Source organism: Microtus oregoni, unplaced genomic scaffold (genome assembly GCF_018167655.1).
Source record: "Microtus oregoni isolate MIOR12 unplaced genomic scaffold, Mior012 000036F_ref0000092, whole genome shotgun sequence".
NCBI lineage: Eukaryota > Metazoa > Chordata > Mammalia > Rodentia > Cricetidae > Microtus > Microtus oregoni.
Window position 1 is genome coordinate 3,126,801 of NW_024543095.1, and position 12,092 is coordinate 3,138,892.

Genomic DNA, 12,092 nt, shown 5'->3' on the forward strand with positions numbered 1-12,092 from the left:
TTTTCCAGGAGGTGTTAGGAGGGTGGCGTGCCCTATTAAAATATGCTAAGAATAAGTTTACAATGTTTCATGTCTTAGAGAAGGAATACCTTTCCTAATATTGTAGGCCTTCTCTCAACCTCACGTATTAAAAACAAGTATCTGGTTTATCAAAAGCAAGTGTGTGGCTTATGAAAATTCTTTAATCAAGTCTAGTTTTCTGGTTCCATCTATAGGCGTCCTTTAAAGCAGAGATGGTAAATGAGGTCCAGCAACACTTTCTGATCATGGAAGACTTCAATAACCAGTATGCCTTTCTTTCCCGCCAAGTCCACTTTCAGAAAACCACTGTGGAGAGAATGGACAAGATATGGCAATCCCCATCCACTGCCTCTGCCAAGGAGGGCCGTCACAGGACTTTAGAGTTTTATCATAAGATGAACCTACAAGGCAGGGCAAAGGATGGTGATGGTCAGACTGTGAAAACCTGAAACTTGCACGAGAGCTCCCGGAACACATTCCGTGTTACCATATCCCATCCGCCTCCTCGGCCATGCCTAGATTCCTCCTCCCCATCAACCGTTTTGATTCATTGACCAAGCATGAGCAGAGCCCTGGTCTGTGCCGAGCACAGTGCTTGCTGTTACAGCAACTCATCTTGCAGATCCACAGCCCCCGGTTCACTGCTCTTGCTTCTCTCCCCGTCAGCTCTGCAGACCCAAGCTCTGACACTTTCCATAAATTGGCGCTGGACAGCAATTTGTAAATCTGTAAAACTCATTTTAATTCTTTTGTGCGTCAAGGCCCCGAACTCCTATCAAGAGAGAAAATCCCTTGAAAACAAAACCTTTCTCTTCATTTGAGGTTCAGTATTCTGTCCATGTGGGAAATCCACAAACCATATTGCTTTGGTCATGTAGGGGGCCTTGAAAAATAAGGCATGATCATCTGTTATAACTAGTCCCCGGTCACCGTTTTCATCAGAGGCTAAGAAAATGAATATAGTCATAAAATGATTATTGCTCTCTTGGTCCAGAAATTAAATTTATTTTCCCCCTTTCTTCCTAAGTCCAAAAACACAAAACTAATTGAGAGCTTCTTAAATCTTTATAATACTATCACTTATAATAAGTAATATTATGAGTCAAAACGCAATTTCTTATGCTAGTACTATTAACTTTTTTAGGATTCATTTCCTACCCACCCACCTCCTCCTTCGGCCAAATGCATTTCAGTAAGTGCAGATGGGAGCGAAGAAGATGATAAAGAATTATGGGTTTCAGTATTTATTCCTTGCCTTCCTAATATTATAGCTATATTCTTTCCACATGAGATGGGATTTTGGCTGTGGGTGATAAGATTAATGTCCAAATATGGTTTGAGAAGCAGGAAGCGGCAGTATGACGGGGCTGAGGTGGGGGGAAAGACATCCTTCATTAAGTGTTACGCTTTTTGGGCAAGGAAGCACATTTAGTGATGTAAATAGGCAGAAATGAAGAGAGAATAGTTTTTGAAATGTGGCCTTTTCCAGGAATCGGAGCATGTTGGGTATGTGGGGGGAGAGTCTGTGAATACAGGGAACTTACTGCAGCTTTAGTGCTTCTGGTTTTCACATCTGTAAAATGGGCACAGTGTGCTGCTGTCTGCCAATCACCTCTCTGTCGTGAGGGATGAAATCAGAGGCATGGGCCCCCTTGGTGCAGCTTGGGTCCTGCACAAAGGTCCCACTGCAGGAGGAGGGAGAAGGGCCCCAATCAAACCAGCTAAACTCGCCAAGTCAGGGACTCTCGATCATTTGTCTTTGCTCTTGACTGCTAAGAGCTAGAGGATTTTTTTTTTTCTAATTTGCAAGAAGGAGTTTTTTGTGCTCCCAGCCGCCCTGATTGAGATAAGTACATAGAGACATTATTATTCAGCTAAGGGCTTTTGCTTTTTCCTAATGAGTGTCTTTCCTCCCACCAACAGAGAGAATACAGAGTTGGATCATCATTCTAATTGAGCCCAGGCAGAAAGCGGTGGCACGACAAGGCCGCAGACACAGATTCACGGGAGTGCACAGAGCTGGGGCCATTCCTTGTTCCAACCACTCCTATGTTGTAGCAAGTGAGTCCCTGCTGCAGGGCACGATTTTCCTCCTCTGAGTAAATGAAAGGCTTACTGCTTATTAACCAGCTCCACGAGGCTGGCTGTCAAAGGAGGACCCAGGATTCTGATTGGCAGATCTGCACCTTAGAAGCAGGAGCTCTCCCTCTGAGACATGAGCTAGTAACCCTGGTCCTGTGGTATTCAAGTATTTAAACCCAAATGCCTCCCTAGCATCCTTGAGGGTCTTCTGAGTTCAGGCCAAGAAGGCCAACTTGCCTCACAAACCCCGAGTTCACATCATTTTGTCCCCACTCTAGATCCTGGCCCATGTCTCCCAGCAGCTCTGCCACCCAGCTGTTCCTCATTGTTGCTCAGATACGAAATTTCAACTTCGGTGTTCCCTTTCCATCCCACATTCCCCCAAGGGTGTCCTTGCCCTTATCCACAGTGAATCCTCTTCTGGAGAAGTTCATTCTCACCCCAGGCTGCCTGCCTGCCTGCCTGCCTCCCTCCCTCCCTCCCTCCCTCCCTCCCTCCCTCCCTCCCTCCCTCTCTTTCCCTCCCTCCCACCCTCATTCCTTGTTCTGGTGTCTCCTCCTGTCTTCTCAGCCATACCTACCTACAGTCTAGCTCACTGTAAGCTTTTTCCTCTTTCTATCCAGCCAGGTAAACATTCCTCTTAAGTCTCCACAGTGGCTGTTCTTATTCACCTAACATCTATTTCTACCTCATCAGCTCCTGCCATTGCCAGAAGCATCTCAGCCTCCCTCAAATATTGGGGTCCTAACTGTTCCTTGACTTAAACTTGGACGGTGCTCCCGCCTTCCATCATGTCTCCTGGACCTTCTCCTCCCCTTTGGCTGTTTTTCAAGCTTTCAGAACCCAAAGTTTCTCCCTGACTAGTGTTCCTTTCCTTCTAGCTCCCTTTCTTCTGGATCCAGCCCTCCACCCTCATCATGACTTGAGTCTGGTTGCTTCGTATACTGCAAACTTCCTTGAATCCCGAATTCCTTGTCATCCATCCAGGACTTCATGGATATTGGTGTTGTCTGTGTTCATGCTTGCATATAGAAGCTTATGTCTCTGACCTGCTGCTTACCTTCCTCACCCTGAGGAAGATATTATTTGGTAGATAATCCATCTCTTCTCATCCTCCTGGGTGCCAGAAGCCAAGCATTGCTTGTCTCAGAGCCTACTGGTCTCCTTACACACACACACACAGGGGCTCTAACCTCAAAGGAGCCAGGATTTCATTCAACTCTGATTCCTGTCCACTGCATTCCATTCATCTCTAACTCCAGGGTCTTCAGCTTCCCTTTAAACTGTTCTCCTCAGCACCAGGATTAACCCTGATTCTCATCTCCCATTGTCTACCCATTGGGAGTCCTTCAAGCTCTCTTTCCCACTTGACTTTCCTTGGAACATTCCCCTCCTGATTCAAAGGGACAAGAACTTCCCTACCTCACATTTTTTAGTCATTCTTGATCTTCCAGAGCACCCCCGTTTCTGTAAGTCCCCAATCCTTTGAAGTCTTCCTTCTGTTCCTCAATGGATCGCTCTGAGTCATTCAAGTTCCCATGCTCATTTTCCTTCCTTTGCTACCAGAGTTCAAAGCCTTATTCTTCATCTGCTGGACATTTGCTTTCTACAGATTACCTTCATGTCCACAATTTTCTGAAAAATGTTCTGTCAAGGGTTGCCTGTTGCTTCTTAGTTGACAAAGATCTTTGATACACTGACACCATCCTCCAAAGGACTTCCCAGGTGTGCTCTGACTCTTCACTTCCATGCCCCGAAACTGTTCTGCTGTTTCTAAGAGACTTAACCATGTTTCCTTCCTCCTCCTTTGCTTGGAGGACACCCCAGAGTGTGTCCGTAGCTTTCTCCCCATGCCCTTTTCCTCTTTCCCAAGGCAGGAGCAAATTCTTCCATCTCTTGAAAGCTAATGTGCATCTCTTACCTCAAATGCTCTCTGGATTTATTGCTAGCTTCTTTTCTTACAGTGACTTGTTATTGTAAATTCTACACATCACATAGAATACAGTTGAGTCTGCAATTCAGGGTCAGTAAGGACATCCACATTGCTGTGAAACCATCACTGTCATCCACTTAAAAAATGTCTCTCCCTTCTTCCTCTTCCAGGTCTAGGCAGTCACCATTCTATCTGTGTCTAGGACTCTGAGAACAAGGACTTCTCAGAAGTGAAATAATAAACTATGTGTGTGTTTGTGTGTGTGCCCTATTTCTTTATGTCTGTAATGTTAATCCATGTTACAGCTCTCATCACGTTTTTCCCTTCTAAAGGTTCAATAATATTGTTCACTTGAATCAGATTTCTCTCTATCCATTCATCTGTCAATAGACACTTAAAACTGAATAATTTTTAGTGGATTCTTTGCTAGGTCTTGTGATTAGCATAGGTGCATTATTAATATAACACTCAATATAATATGATATAACTTGCAATGACCTTTCGAGACTTAAGATCCTTGTCACAATTTTTCTATTATGAGTCCTTTGAGGGTCCAGACCATTCTTGGATTTTTTGGTAGCTTCCAAAATCCAAGTCAAACTTTTGAAACACAGCCAGTGCCCAGTAAAAATCCATGACTGAGTAAGTGAACTTAGTAAACACTCGCAGAGAGATCAGTTTTGTAAAGACATAACTGGAAATACCATTCTTGGAGTTTTGTCCCCAGAGAGTGTTTGTGTAGAAGCTGCCCCCAGACACAGGGTGGATCATTCAAGTTTTTGTTACTGAGAGGTTCCTGTTACTCCATAAATTGTGAGCTCCTCCAGTGTAAATTGCCATTGAACAAGCAGAACAATGACATAGGCATTCTTTTTATCAAAGGCCTGGTATTAAGACAGATTAACTTGGAGGGAACGACACCAGCCTGGGTATCTGCCCCATCCCTCATTCTTATTGTGATTAATGAGATGGAGCGCATTTTTTCCAACTCTGCCTGAAAACATATTGAGTTTATGCCTCGTCCTACAATGTTAAATATTGTCTTAGAATTACATTATCTCTTACACAGATGGATGGCTGGGTGTTGTGTATACTGCTGACAGTTTTCTTCAAGTAGAGGCAGAACTGCTGAGGGAACCACTCAGCCATGGTTCCAGCTGGGAAACAAACAGAGCGCTCCAGCAAAACCAGAATGCCGTGGTAGGAAGTGGATCCAAAGGAATGGAACTGCGTAGATGCTGTCCGTCAAGGGCAGAGCAGTGAGAGGCAGATGTGCGCACATGACGGGCAACTGATTAGCAATAAGGAGGAATGGGAACAGAACCCCCAGAAAATTCTGTCTTCAGAAGTGTAACCTGCCTGCCTTGTTACTTAATAGAGACCCAAGGCGTCTTTCAAGTGACTACATTCACATTTTTCAGACTGTGTTTTGCACGTACCATTTTATTATCAAGCTAACCTTATTGAATAGACACACAGTGACTATTATTCCCATTTTGAAGACAAAGAAAGAGAGACACAAATGACATGAGTTAGGGGCTTGTATACTAGTTTATGGAATATATACCCTGGGAATTATTTACTACTTGCCAAGTCCTCTTCTTCTTCTTCTTCTTCCTTCTTTTTGTTTGGCAGGGACAGGGATCTAGTCTATAGCATGGGAGGGCTTGGAACTCCCTGAACATTCCCTAATTTTTTCCAGTCTTTCCACCTGCCTCAGGCATGGAGTCTGTGGGGCTGCTATGTTCCAGGCTGTGCATTTGATTGTGACTGGTGGCTTGGGAAGAAAGGGGAGGCATGGCCTTTTGATCTCATAGTTCACAGATGATATAAATATGGTAACAATCTTTGCAAACAACTTTCCAAGAGGGGAATAAGGGCCTGGCTATTGAACAATGGCTCATGGTGGCCTTCAGACTAATGTTACTTAGAGAAAGCTTTGGAAAGAGTAGAAAGAAGTGGCATTTCCATTAGGGGATTTTTTTTTCTAGCCAAGAACAGTAGCTTAAGAAAATGTTCCAAGCTGGTTATAGGGGCACACATCTTTAATCCCAGAACTTGGGAGGCAGAGGAAGATGTCTTTGAGACTGAGGCTAGCCTGGTCTACATAGTGAATTTCAAGATAGCTATGACTATGTAGAGAGATCCTGTATCAAAAACAAAGTTCCAAGACTTGGTCATACACTAAGTTGGGTCATTGGAGGTGTTCAGTCTAGTGCCATCAACTACATTGGATGCTGACAATCCTGTGGGCGTGATCAATCATACCACAAAAGCATCTGTTCAACTGTGTTCATAACAGCATTATTTTTAACAGCCAGAACCTGGAAACAACCTAGATGCCCCTTCAACTGAAGAATGGATAAAGAAAGTGTGGCACATTTACACACTAGAGTACTACTCAGTGGTAAAAAAACAATGACATCTTGAATTTTGTATGCAAATAGATGGAGTTAAAAAATGCTATCCTGAGTGAGGTAACCCAGACCCCCCAAAAATGAATGTGGTATGTACTCACTCATAAGTGGATACTAGCTATAAACAAAGATCATTGAGCCTATAGTTCATGATCCTAGAGAAGCTAAGTAATAAGGTGAACCAAAAGAAAAACATATATAGACCCACGTAGAAATTGGAAACTGACAAGATATCCTGACAAAATTGGGAGCATGGGGAAAGGGGTAGGAGGAAGGGGAAAAGGGGAAGAGGAGGGCAGAAGGAAAGGGTTGAGGAGAACTTGAAGGAATGGGATAGTCAGGATGGAGGAAGGACAGATAGGAGAGCAAAAAAAGAGATAGCTTGATTGAGGGAGCCATTATGGGGTTAGCAAGAAACCCGATTTTGGGGAAACTTGCAGGAATCCACAAGGACGACCTCAGCTAAGCCCCTAAGCAACAGAGGAAGAGGGTACCTGAATTGGCCTTGCCCTGTAGTCAGACTGATGATTATCTTAAATATCACCATAGAACCTTCATCCAACAACAGATGGAAACAGAGGGAGAGACTCACATCAGAGCACTGGACTGAGCTCCCAAGGTCCAGTTGAAGAGTAGAAGGAATGAGAATATGAGTAAAGAGGTCAAGACCATGAAGGGTTTATCCACTGAGACAGTTTACCTGAGCTAATCAAAACTCTCCAACTCTAGCTGGACTGGGAAGGAATAAGCATAGGACCAAACTAGTCCCTCTGAATGTGGTTAATAGTTGTATGGCTGGGGCAGACTATGGGTCACTGGCAGTGGCACTGGGATTTATCTCTGCTGCATGTACTGGCTTTTTGGGATCCTATTCTCTTTGGATGGATACCTTGCTCAACCTAGATGTAGGAGGGAGGACCTTGGACTTTCCACAAAGCAAAATGACTTACCCTCTCTTAGGATTAGAGGTGGTGGGGTGGGAGGGGGTGTGGAGGGAATGGGAGGAGGGGAGGGAGTGAGAATTTGTTTTTTTTTAATCTATAAAAATATTTTTAAAAAGTCTTGCTTGCATGAAGCCCCTTTGTACCAAAGGGATGCAGAGAGAAAACATGGAACCAAATATTCCTTAATTACAGACTGCTAGTGGTGCTAAAAGGAACTAAATGAAATGCTGAGGCGGGAAAACCAGACCCAGCAAGCATTCCCAGGGTGATGATCTTTCTTAGCTGAGATCCAAGTGATGGTCTACAGAAGCCAGCCTAAGGCCCCATGTTGGGGAACAGAAGTCCATAAGCCTGTGTGAAGAAAGGCAGCTAGAAAGTAGAGGCAAGTGTTATGATGCACTAAGAGAAGACTGCCTATTTCCTTTCCAGAGGATATATTTACCATTTCCCTATTGTTTAGTCGCTTTCCTTAGCACTGTAGTGGCATCTCCATTGTATGTTAATAAATAAAGACTGCCTGAAGATCTGAGAGGAAAACAGCCCTACTGGTCAGCCTTACAGAGCAGATTATGATAACACACACCTTTAATCGCAGTAGCCACACTAGCTGCCACAGAAATTGGGTGGGACATGCCTTTAATCCCAGTGGTGTACACCTTTAATCCAAGCCCTAGAGAGGACTATAAAATTGGGCAAGACAGCTCTCAGACACAGTCTCATTCTTAGATTCCAGAAGGCAGGATTGCCATTTCAGACTGAGGTTGCAGAGCCAGTGACTGGATGTTTTGCTTTTCGGTTCTTCAGGGTAAGTTTTTATTAATCGTGCTTTATATCACTATATAAAAAGCATATCAAAGAGAAATACAGCAAGAACTACTGCTTTAGGCTTACAAATTGCTTGACCCCATGTACTTGGGCAAAACATAAAGGCAGCAGGAGTATATGGTAAGGGAGCTACCTCACCTCATGTCAGATAGGAAGTGGGGAGCTGAAGCCATGGTGACCTATTTCCCTTTGCTAGGCCACACGTCTTATAGTTTCCAGAACTTCCCGAAATAACACAAACCGTTGGCTGCAGCCCAAAGCTCTAGCATGTGCACCTACCGGAGACATTTCATGTCACACCATAGCGTCAGTCTGTCCCGACCACCTTGGTGCAGCCCCTGTAATATCTCAGCTGGTGGCCTCCCTATTTCCACCTCAGCTCTCTTCCAATTCATTGTTTACAGAACCCAGAGTAACTGCTAACAATGCCAGGGAAGGTCTTTGCCTGGTGAGGCCTAGCTGGGGTTAGTTGTTCTACCCTGGGATCCTGAGGCCAGAAAACTGAGGCCTCCCCTAGGGGGTACCCAATGGCAGTTCTCTAACCCCATGGATTGCCCAGGCGCGCGCGCGCGCGCACACACACACACACACACACACACACACACACACACACACCAAAAACAACAAAAAACCCAAACATTTAGCATGCCTTCCCAAGTTTCCATGAGAGGGGAGGCAATCTAAGGCTCTGTTCCTCTACCAGTTCAAGGACATCAGCAGCTCAACAATGAAGCTCACTAAGCTGACTGAACTGCCCTTGTAGTCAGGGATCACCCTGTTAATGTTCACATAGATGAATAAATGCATGGTGGGGCCCCACCCACCAGACAGGAAGCTGTACTAGGTGTCATAAGTGTACCTTTCTAATGGCCCTCGGGGCCCAGTGAGTGCAGAAGCCAATCTTTACTGTGTCAGTTTCTCCTGAGGTAACTGGAATCCCATCTAGGGTAGCAAAGATTCCAAGGGCAAGGGCTGGGCCCTAGGCTCTTTTGGGCCCTGTGTGTGTGGTTGTAGGCTTCCGAGAGTTGCGTTGTGCCAATCAAAGATTGCAAAGCAGTTTAGGCATCACGGTGGCACCTTAGACATCAGCACATTGGAGGAATAGCAGAGAAAACCGTCATTCCGAGAGGCCAGCACGCGCAGTTCTTTCTGTGACATAAGGCGGCTGAGTGGTACCACAGCATCCCTAAGAAGAGACAGTGAGAGGCTGAGAAGAGTTTAGACAGAAAAAGGGCAGGTTCATTTGGTCTGGCTCAGCAGCCAGCATCAGCCCACAGGGGCTCCTTCTCTGTAGGCTGAGTGGGTGTGAACGAAAACTCAGCCTCCTGTCAGGTAAGTGGCTGCTGGGTTAGAATAAAATCCACTAGGGCTCCTATAGCGATCCCTTGAACTAATGAATTCTGGCTGGATGCAGGCTGCGGCCCACTCTCCCAGAGCACGCCCTCCTTCGGGGGGGACTTTTCCTCTCCAGATAATCTTCAGGATCAGGGCTTTCCAAGGTGACTGCAGCCATGAGGATGTCTAAGAGGGCAGAGGTAATGTTTCAGGGACAACAGGATTCCATCTTTTCTCCACACACTCTGTTTTCAAATCCGGGCCCAGGCTTTGGTGATTGAATCCATTTATGCACGATTATGCATGCTTTTTGCTCTTCTTTATTTGATTCTATCAAACAAGTCACAGCAAATGCCAATGGCTTTTACTGATGGAGTAGGACCAGTGGTTCCCAGGGCCAGAGATAGATACAGTCAGAGATACAGTGAGCTTGTCAGTGGCTGATGCATCTAGCTAACTTTTTTTCTTTTTTTTAGAAATGGTGGTTCTTTGATTTACAGGTTGAGATTTGGAGGGACCAAAGAAGGTTAGAATAGCGTTTCTAGGGAGACACTGGGACAATGACCTTGGTTACAGATGAGAAAGCTGCTTATAGTTAAAAGCAGAATATAAGCAAGGATGTGGAGCAACTGAAACCCACGTATATTATTACCGGAGGAAGTGTAGATGACGTAACAACCATGGAAACAATAGGATGGCTCCTAAAATGTTCAAAATAGAATCATCCTTTGACCTAAAACATTCTCTTCTGGGTATAAACTCAAGAGAATGGAAAATATACTCTTTAAGAGACAACAGTATAGCCATGTTCATAGTCACATATTGTTCAAACCAGGGAAAGGGCCGACCTACCAAAATCGTCAGTATATGAGCGGATAAAGCAAACGCAGTATATCATTAAATGGACTATTACTCAGTCATAAAAGGGGAGGCAACTGTGACACACCCTGCAACATTATTGAACATAAGGGTTTATGCTACAACTCGAAGGGTACGGAGCACATAATCCCATTGATGTGAAGGACCTAGACTGGTCTCATTGGTATGGACAGAAAGTAGAGTGGCTGTCAAGGGCTAGGGGAAGGGGGCGTGGGAACTACTGTGCAACAGGTATCAGTTTGGGATGTTGGGCAAGTTCTGGATATAGTGCTGATGGTTACATAGCAACCTGGAGGTCCTCAACACCTCTGAACTGTATATTTAAAAATGGTTGATAGTAATTCTATTAGGTATATTGTATCAATTAATAAGCTGGAGAGGTGCCTGAGTTGGTAGATTGATGGTGGCCTCGCTTGCGCAAGCCCTAGGTTCAATCCCCAGCACTGTGTAAAGTGGGCATGGCTGCGCATGTCTATAATTTCAACACTCAGGAAGAAGAGGCCAGAAGATCAGGATCAGCTACATGGTGAGCTTTGAACCTCAGAGCAACAACAAAAGATGAAAAGACACCAAAGATAATAAAAGAGGAGGAGAAAGAATGCCTTTCACACCCACTGGGGAGCAGGCTAGGCTTTTACGGTCCTTTCTGTAAAGAGCAGCCAGGGCGTTAGAGGGTTCAGGGTTTAAAACACCTGGCAATGACTTGACCCCAAACATCTAGAGAAGCAAAATCTCTTAGGATTACAGCAGGAATGGCCTACCTTACAAGTCCTCACTTCACCAAAGGTCACTCTGGCCAGGCTTCTGGGACCCTGCTGGCTACTGCTGATTGTGACCCATTTTGGCTGCCCCGTGGCTCTGCTATGCAACCATGGAGAGGGTTTCCAACGATTGTTTTGTGTTCTATTGGGCATTTGAAAATGACCCTCAGAAGCTCCTCTGTCTTATGTGAGTGTGCTTAGCATGGGTCCTGAACATGTCTGGGCCTGAGGAAACAAAGTCCAAGCTAGCAATTGGCAAAGTGAGCGCTCTGAGAAATGACCGCGGTTGCTGGGTCTTTCTGCAATTTTTTTTTTTTTTTGAGAGAATTTTTTACCATCACCCAGTCAATGGCAAGAGTTTAGGAAATCACACTCAACTCTTTAGTTGTTCTGGTGTCTAGCCTCAGCTAACACCTATGTATGAGCACTGAGATGGAATTTCACTGTATACTACTACTTACTCCAAGATGGCCTGGCCAGAACAGCATCAGCTTGGAGTGGGAACTGGTTAGAAATCTAAATTGCTATGAACATAGTTGAGCACATGCCCTTGTGGTATGATTGGGGCTTCTAGAAATAAAGCAAAGAGAAACCAGCTTACAATCTACAATCCCAGAGAACCTAGACAACAAAGAGGACCCTCAGGGAGACATACATGGATCTACATAGGAAGGTGGAAAAGACAAGATCTCCTGAGTAAATTGGGAGCATGGGAGTTATGAGAGAGGGTAGAAGGGAAGGGAGAGGAAGGGAGGGGAGCAGATAAAAATGTATAGCTCAAAAAAAAAAAACAATAAAAAGAAATCTAAATTGCCAGCCCCAACTCTGACCTCCTCAATCAGAATCTGCATTAGGACTGACTTCCCATGGGATTCATAAATACAGCAGACACGGA

At 44.8% G+C, this 12,092-nt stretch overlaps 1 protein-coding gene across 1 annotated transcript in view; it reads right to left on the minus strand.

Annotated features, from left to right (window-relative positions):
• Positions 1–12,092, minus strand: part of Alk (ALK receptor tyrosine kinase) — a 737,647-nt gene that overhangs the window by 303,161 nt on the left and 422,394 nt on the right. The window lies entirely within an intron of this gene.